We start from the raw sequence: 8,493 nt of genomic DNA, 5'->3' as shown, positions 1-8,493 counted from the left end.
ACAGAATTAGACTGGGAGACAGCCACTATCTGAACTTGTTTCTTGAATGGAAGAAAATTTAATTTATGGGTTGTAGACTAATTACCTTCTGTTTACCATGTGGAGAGAGAGGCAGAGAAAACTGGTCTCTACATGGGGGGGAAATAAGGCAGATGTTCAAAGACAGGAAGAGATGTGAGTGTGACAGGGAGTCGGAATGGTTTTCACACTTGATTCCAGGCTCATAGGCAGAGGCTTGGCTGCATCCTGCCTACAAACTGAAGATCACACTAGCCATAGGTGGTGTGACCTCTGCGGGTGCTGTGAGTGGGTCAGTGTCAAGTGCTTTACCACACTGTCTGGGAGTGGGCGGATATCTGTCCTAGTTTCTGTAGTGAGTCAGAGGCTTAACCCATGTTTATTTCTTGCCTCACATGAAGTCCTGGATGGTCAGGCAGCCCTTCCTTATAGCTTTTACCTCTGTCTTCTGGGATAGGTGATTGGCACACTTGCTGGAGTAGAGGAAGAGAAAGAGATAGAGGAGGTGTAGTCACTCTTCCTCTTCCTTTTTAGGGCCAGGCATGGGGCTCACGCCTGTAATCCTAGCACTCTGGGAGGCAGAGGCCAGTGGATCAATTGAGCTCAGGAGTTCAAGACCAGCCTGAGCAAGAGCAGGACCCCGGCTCTAAAAATAGCCAGATGTTGTGGTAGGTGCCGTAGGCATAGCTACTCCAGAGGCTGAGGCAGGAGGATCACTTGAATCTGAGTTTGTGGTTGCTGTGCGCTATGACACCATGGCACTCTACCAAGGTGACAAAGTGAGACTCTGTCTCAAAAAAAAAAAAAAAAAGAGTGTGCTTACTTCATTTTATAATTATGTAAAATATCCACAGTTTCACAATCTAATCTGCAAAGCAAGGTACATTCAAAGAAATCTAGTTTGTTTCCCTGTCTTTTCTACTGTATTTCCTCTTTCTGCTTAAGTTAATTAAAAGTTATATATTTTTTCTTTAAACAATGTAAGTAATTATGTTTATAGATTCCTCCCCTTCCTTACTCAATACTATTCAAAATTTTTTTCTTTCTTTTTTTTATTGTGATAAAATATACATGATATGAAATTTACCATCTCAACCTTTTGTTTTGAGACAGAGTCTTGCTCTGTTTTCTGGGCTAGAGTGGAGTGGCATCCACAGAGTCCACGGAAAGCTCAAACTCCTGGGCTCAGCTGATGTCTCCGGCTTCAGCTTCCTGAGTAGCTTGGACTATAGTCATGCACCACCATGCTGGGCTAATGTTTGTACTATTTATCATAGAGAGAGGGTCTCATTCTGTTGCTCAGGTTGGTCTCTAACTCCTGGCCTCAAGCAAACCTCCTGCCTTGGCCTCTCAAAGTGCTGGGATTACAGGTGTGAGTCACCGTGTTGGGCCATTGTAACTATTTTTAAGTGTACATTTCAGTGGTGTTTAGTAAACACTCTGTCATGCAACTACCACCGTCATCCATCTCCAGCTCTTTTGATCTTCCATACCCACTAAACAGTTATTCCTCAATCTCCCTTTCCCCCAGCCTCTGACAACCATCTTTCTACTTTCTGGCTCTTTTGAATTTGACTACGCAGGTACCTCAGGTAAGTGCAATCATACGGTATTTGTTCTTTTGGACTGGCTTAGCATTTCACTGAGCATAATGTCTTCAAGGAGGTACAGTCACTCACTCTTCACTGCCTCAGCCCCAGAGGGACCCAGGTTGTTGCAGTCTAACTGCTAGGTCCAGTCACACGTCCTCAAATGAACCGCAGGGATTTGGGAAACAGAGGGAAGCACATGGAATATTTGTAAGCACAAGAGTCCAGGAGACACATTTGTGTTACGTGATTCATCCTCTTTTTGTGTTGGTTAGGTTGAGTGGGTTGCTGTTTCTTGCTACCGAGGAATTCAAATCAGGCCCATTCTGCACATACATCTCAACAACCAGTAAATGGGAAGAAGATCAGAACTGGGGATTCATTATTACTGGTGATGTTCTTGTGCTGCTTTTCAAAATTAAAATCGTAAAATGTTGGCATTAAAAGAACTCTGAATCCAGAGTGAAACCAATGTCCTAAATAAACTTTCCATAGACACCGTGTTTCTATCAGTCAACGTCTATTAGAAAAAGTGGATTGAGGCTCTTTCCGCCATCTTTCCACACCACCAAAATGGTGCGTATGAATGTCCTGGCCAATGCCCTGAAGAGCATCAACAATGCCGAAAAGAGAGGTAAACACCAGGTTCTTACAAGACCATGCTCCTGAGTAATCGAGTAATCGTCTGGTTTTAAGTGTGATGATGAAGCACGGTTACATTGGCAAATGTGAAATCATGGATGATCGCAAAGCTGGAAAATTGTGGTGAACCTCACAGGCAGGTTAAACGAGTGTGGGGCCATCAGGCCCAGATTTGACGTGCAACCCAAAGGTCTAGAAAAATGGCAGAATCATCTGCTCCCATTCCCGCCAGTTTGGTTTCATTTTACTGACAACCTCAGCTGGCATCATGGACGGCAAAGATTCAAGAAGAAAGCACACGGGAGGGGAAATCCTGGGATTCTCTGTCTAGGGATGTCATACATACTTAAAATGCCTCCGTGGACATTAAAAAAAAAGTGCATTGAGCACTGAGATACATTGAGAACTGGGGTTCTGTGGGGACACAGCGCTGAGGAAAATTTGGTCCTATTCTGGTCGGTGTAAATCTTTCCTTTGTTGATTATAAATACTTATTTGACCTATGGCCCAAATATTTTATTTTTAGCTTGTGCTCATGACTGAAACCTATGAGTATACCATGAGCATATTTTTGAGTTTAGAATTTCACTTCCTTTTTCTTTTGCAACACTTTTACTATTGGTAATATCGTATCATAATTTCCCCTTTTCTTTGCATTTCTCTTTTTCCATAAAATTAAATAATAAGGATGCCACATTTCACAAACTTTTAGGAAATCTTCCATTTACTTAGAATAATGACTCCTCAAAGTTTAATTTAATTTTATTTTTTGAGACAGAGTCTCACTTTGTTGCCCTTGGTAGGGTGCCATGGCATCATAGCTCACGGCAACCTCAAATTCTCGGGCTCAAGCGATTTTCTTGCCTCAGCCTCCCGAGTAGCTGGGACTATAGGCGCCCACCACAGTGCCCGTGTAGTTTTTAGAGACGGGCTCTTGCTCTTGCTCTGGCTGGTCTCCAACTCCTGAGTTCAAGTGATCTGCCCACCTCAGCCTCCCATAGTGCTAGGATTATAGGCATAAGCCCATGCGCTGAGTCCTAAACATTTTAAATATCAGAATAACTTTTCTAAATCTGTACTTGATGACCCAGAGCCTAGGCTTTGACATTGTTACTTAGCACAAGAGATCAGCAAGAGTGGCAGGGTTATGATGAATCCTTATATGACTATGTTATTAGGGAGGTACAAAGAAGGAATTGGGGCTGTGTTCAGGTAATCAGGACACCTGCATTCTACTGCTGGGTCCGCCCACAAATTGAGCATATTACGTTGGGAACATATCTCAAACTCCCTAAATCTTAGCTCCTCACCTGTGAAATGATGCTGTTGAACTAACTGAAGTTCCCTTTCCACCTTAAATTTCTACACACTTATCATTCCAGAGAGAACCATAAGGGAGAGAGAATCAGGCCGCTGGGACAATTCGGAAACTGGCAATTCTGAGCACAAGGAAGGTAATAGAAATAATCAGATTAACAGAAAGTGAGGGAATAAAGTAAAATAAGGTGAATAAGAAGGAAATGATAGATGAAATGTTTTCTTGGAATTGCAAATACAGATGACAAAACGTTTCATTTTAAAGCCTGAAGAGAAAGAAGAAATCTGGTTATTGGAAATCTTCAGAAATTGTTATGACTTGCTTCTCTAGGGTTTAGAAATTCTAAAGAAAAAGAAAAGATCCAATATGTACTGCTAATTTGAGCCATCAGCTTGTTAAAACTAGCATCTAGTAGTTATCGAGTGAATAAATGCTTTTGAAGGAGAGGATGGAGGAGAAGTGTTATGGACAAAAAGGAGGCAATTGGGGTCACTCAGGAATGAATCATTCAATCACCTTGGATTTCTTCCAGACTCAGAAAGAATGCTTACATGTCATGATTTCATCCAACCTCGAAACAATGCATGCTACAGATCAGAACAACGCTTCGCTCTAGTCCACCTGACTCACACGACAATGGGTCCCTGTTGTAGGGGGTTGTATGAGTGGCTTATTCTCATTCTGTTGTGGTCAGAAATTTGCTGAGGTGCCAGAGGCGCCAGCGCACAGACAGAAACAGTAGCTTCTCAACAAACCTGCTTCGTACAGAGGAAAGGAAGGAAGCTTCTATTCGGGGGCTTTCCCAGCCCATCTTTTCTACTCCTCTCACGGGTCCACTAGTTGTCTCGCTCTTGGGGTCAGAGTAGGGTGCACCTGTCTGCTGTTCACCGTTCATCCTCTCAGGGCCCATGAGAACTTGGCAAGTTCCATTTTGCTCTGCCTCCGATTTTCCACATCCCTAAAGGGGACTGCTTATGTGTATTATGGTAAACCAACTCTGGTGCCTTCCGCAAAGTCTTATGCAGAATAGAAGCTCAAACTGTTATACGTTTTTCCCTCTGTAGACATCCCTTTCCTTTCCTTCCTTAGGACAGATGAATTGTTTAAACAGACCATCCCATTGTGGGAGAAGTTTCCTCTGAAAAATGCATATTGACCCGTTTCAGGGGTGGGAATGTGATTTTGTGATGGAAAAATCTTATGACTTTATAGATAGAGTCTGCGGGGCAGTAAATTTCAAATCATGGAATTATGAATCTTAGAGATGGAAAGAACATCTAGAGATCTCATAGAGAGAGAGATTCTGGGCTATTTCACCAGTAAACATGACATTGTCTCCCTTTTTTCTGGACAATCACGGCCTTTGGTAGTTAAATATATTGACCACTATGTAGTAATATCCTATTTTTATTTTTAATGTTTTTTTTTATTCTTTTTTAATTTCAGGTTAATGTGAGGGTACAAACAACTGGATTACAATGTTTGTTTTTGTTAGATAGAGTCCCTCTTGTAGTTGTGTCCCACACCCAAGATGTGTGCCATATACCTTTACATTATGTCCATTAAGTGGGAGCACACCCAGCCCCTCCCTCCTACCCCTTCTCCCCTCCCTGGTTCCTCCTCCCCCAACCTGAATTGAGTTTTTCTGTTTTGTGGGTATGTATTAGATTGTCTACTGGCTCCATATTAGTATTGAGTACATTGGATACTTGCACTTTACATCTTTTGTATTAACCTGGATGGAGTTGAAACACATCCTTCTTAGTAAAGTATCACAAGAATGGACAAGAATATCCTACTTTTAAACTGATTGTTGTGGTTTGAGTTATATCTCCACAAAAGACATATTCAACTCATCATTCTTGGTGCCTGTGAATGTGACCTTGTTTGGAAATAGGTCTTTTGTAGATCTAAAAAAAGTTAAGATGAATTTATACTGGAGCCCCACTGCAATGACTGATGTCTTTATCAGAAGAGAAACACTTGGACACGACACAGACACGCGGAGAGAATGCCATGTGACAAGTGAGGCAGAAGGCAGATTGACAAGCCAAGGAAGGCCAAGGATTGCAGGCAGTCCCAGGAGCTGCAAGAGGCCAGGGCAGGATCCTCCCTGGCACCTGGAGAGGGAGCATGGTCCTGCCAGCACCTTGATTTTGGACTTCTAGTCTCCAGAACTGGGACAGAATATGGTTATACTGTTCTCAGCCCTTAAAATTGATTATAGCAGCCCTCAAAAACTAATATATTGACCAAATGACCACACCTCTTTGTCCCATCCCTTATTTTAGTCACTAGGACTAATGCTTGCCCTCAATAGCTTTGAAATTTATGATGGAAGTTGTTTTTTTTTTTTTTTGTAGAGACAGAGTCTCACTTTTTCGCCCTCGGTAGAGTGCAGCGGAATCACTCCATCAACCTCCAACTCCTGGGCTTAGGCGATTCTTCTGCCTCAGCCTCCCAAATGATGGAAGTTTTAATATCATCAACATGTTCTATTTTTATGTTAAACTAATACATATTTGGGTGGGGGTCACCTCCTGATGACTGAGTGGCTAAGCTCCTAGGAAAGAGAGAGAAACTCACTCTCCAGCCCCTCCTGGGCAGTGGGATGCTGCAGGGAGGACACAGGGACCTCCTCCATGTGTGGAGCATCAGTTTCACCATCTGTAAGTGCCGCTGACGTTTACTTCCTGCCACCTCAGAATAAAAATTCGTAAAGTGTTTTGAGCTCTGTGGAGGCTGCAATAGAAAACCCAAAGTAGCGTGATTATCCTCCCCCACCTCCTCTTTTTTTGTTTTGACTGACTTTTCCTACCTCTGAACTCATTTACATCTTTCCCCCAAGACGTCTTCTCCTCAGGTACTTGACGATCATTCTTGTTGTGATGTCACTGGGGATTCCACACCACAGGGAGGGTGTTTTGCATTCTGTCAGGAACTCGGGGATCTATTTCAGTGCATTCATAGACGTAGCTGAGACAGATATTTTGGCTGACTGTATTCCCTTAGGTTGCAAAGGCGAGTGTAAATGAAATGCGTCCCTAGCCCTGGGAGTTGTTGTTTATAATATGTGATGTTGAGTCACCTGCTAACCTCATGTTTTGTACACCTCCCACTACTTCACTGAGTCAGACAGAACCTGGGACTGACAGCAAGCTTGTGACCTGAAAAGGCACCCATCGCTTAAATATACCATCCTTAGGAAGAAGCTCCCATCTCCTACTTTCTAACTCCAAGAAGGTTCTACTTTTCCTGTTGAAATAGAAACCCTTTGTCCTGGGGCACGTTTTTGTGTGCTCACTTTCTGGCTTCAGTGTTGAGCTTTCCTAGAGCAGTACAAATGCTTCTTTTGCCTCATGCCCTGAAGAAGGTCTAAAAGAGCTATTTGGTTTCTGGTTTTTTTGTTGGTTTTTTTTTTTTTTTTTGGTGTACACAACTTTCGGGCTTTCCTTCTGTCTTTAAAATGTAGAATTTTTATTGCCCATTGTTCACCTTTTTAAAAAAATATGTTTTAAGAGAATAATGCTTTCCCAGATTAGGTGTTGATTATGTTTGAGGTTTTTATGATTTTTTTCAAAAGCCCTGTGATTATTCTCAGTGAGCTTACTCATTCAGAGAGTCTTGGAATTATTTTTAGCACACGGCAAACCTCTTGTCTGAGAGTAGACTAATAATGAAACTTGGTTTCTTGATTATGATTTTTTCCCCATTTTCTCAGTTAAACATTTGTTTCAAGGTGTTTTCAAAAGAGCAACTTTTAATGGGTACTCTCATTTGTCTACCTTACAGAGTTTGTCAGTCATGATAGGTATCTGGTATCTGGTTTATATGTGTGTAGAGAAAGGATTCCACTTTTCATGCAGCAGTCTGGATGGACCTCAAGAATGAGTAATGGGGCTCGGTGCCCATGCTCAGTGGTTAGGGCGCCAGCCATATACACCAGGGTTGGTGGGTTCAAACCAAGCCCAGGCCTGCTAAACAACAATGACAGCTACAACAACAACAACAACAAAATAGCTGGGTGTTGTGGTGGGCGCCTGTAGTCCCAGCTACTTGGGAAGCTGAGGCAAGGAATCAATCGCTTAAGCTCAAGAGTTGGAGGTTGCTGTGAGCTGTGACACCATAGCACTCTACTGAGGGCGACATAGTAAGACTCTGTCTCAAAAAAAAAAAAATAGAATGAGTAGTGGGTAAGAGTAGGTGAGATGTATGTCTGTGTGGTGGGATGAATTGGGTTCTCCCCAAATTCATGTGGTAAAGCCCTAATCCCCAGTACCTCAGACTGTGACTGTGTTTGGAGAAAGGGCCTAAAGAGCTAGTTAAGGTAAACTGAGGCAGTAGGTTGGGCCCTTGTACAACATGACTCCTGTCTTTGTGAGAAGAGATTAGAATAAACACAGCACAAAAACCAAGAGATGATAAGTGAGGACATAGCAAGGAGGGACCCAGCCTAAGCCAAGGAGAGAGGCCTCAGAAGAAATCAGCCCTACTGACAGCTTGATCTTGGACTTGCAGCCTCCAGAACCGTGTCGAAGTCAATTCCTCTTGGTTAAGCCCCCTGGCCTGTGGTACTTTGTCACGGCAGCCTGGACATGCTAAGACAGCTGGGTCCTGGCCCCACGCTGGAGCTCAGGGGTGGGGAGGAGGATGAATGGCACAGCCATCGATTTGGACATCTGTTCAGTGAAAGGTGTAAGCAGTGGCACCCAGAGATGAGACCAAGAGGGAGCAGAGAAGTTTAGGTCAGATTTATTTAGTATTTATTTATTTATTTTTAGAGACAGAGTCTCACTTTGTTGCCCTTGGTAGAATGCCGTAATGTCACAGCTTACAGCAACCTCAGATTCCTGGGCTTAAGCAATTCTCTCGACTCAGCCTTCCAAGTAGCTGGGACTACAGGCACCTGCCACATTGTTTTTTTTT

The sequence above is a fragment of the Otolemur garnettii genome, unplaced genomic scaffold (genome assembly GCF_000181295.1).
Source record: "Otolemur garnettii isolate 467f Iridium unplaced genomic scaffold, OtoGar3 scaffold00021, whole genome shotgun sequence".
In the NCBI taxonomy this organism is placed as follows: Eukaryota; Metazoa; Chordata; class Mammalia; order Primates; family Galagidae; genus Otolemur; species Otolemur garnettii.
This window is presented reverse-complemented; position numbering follows the sequence as displayed.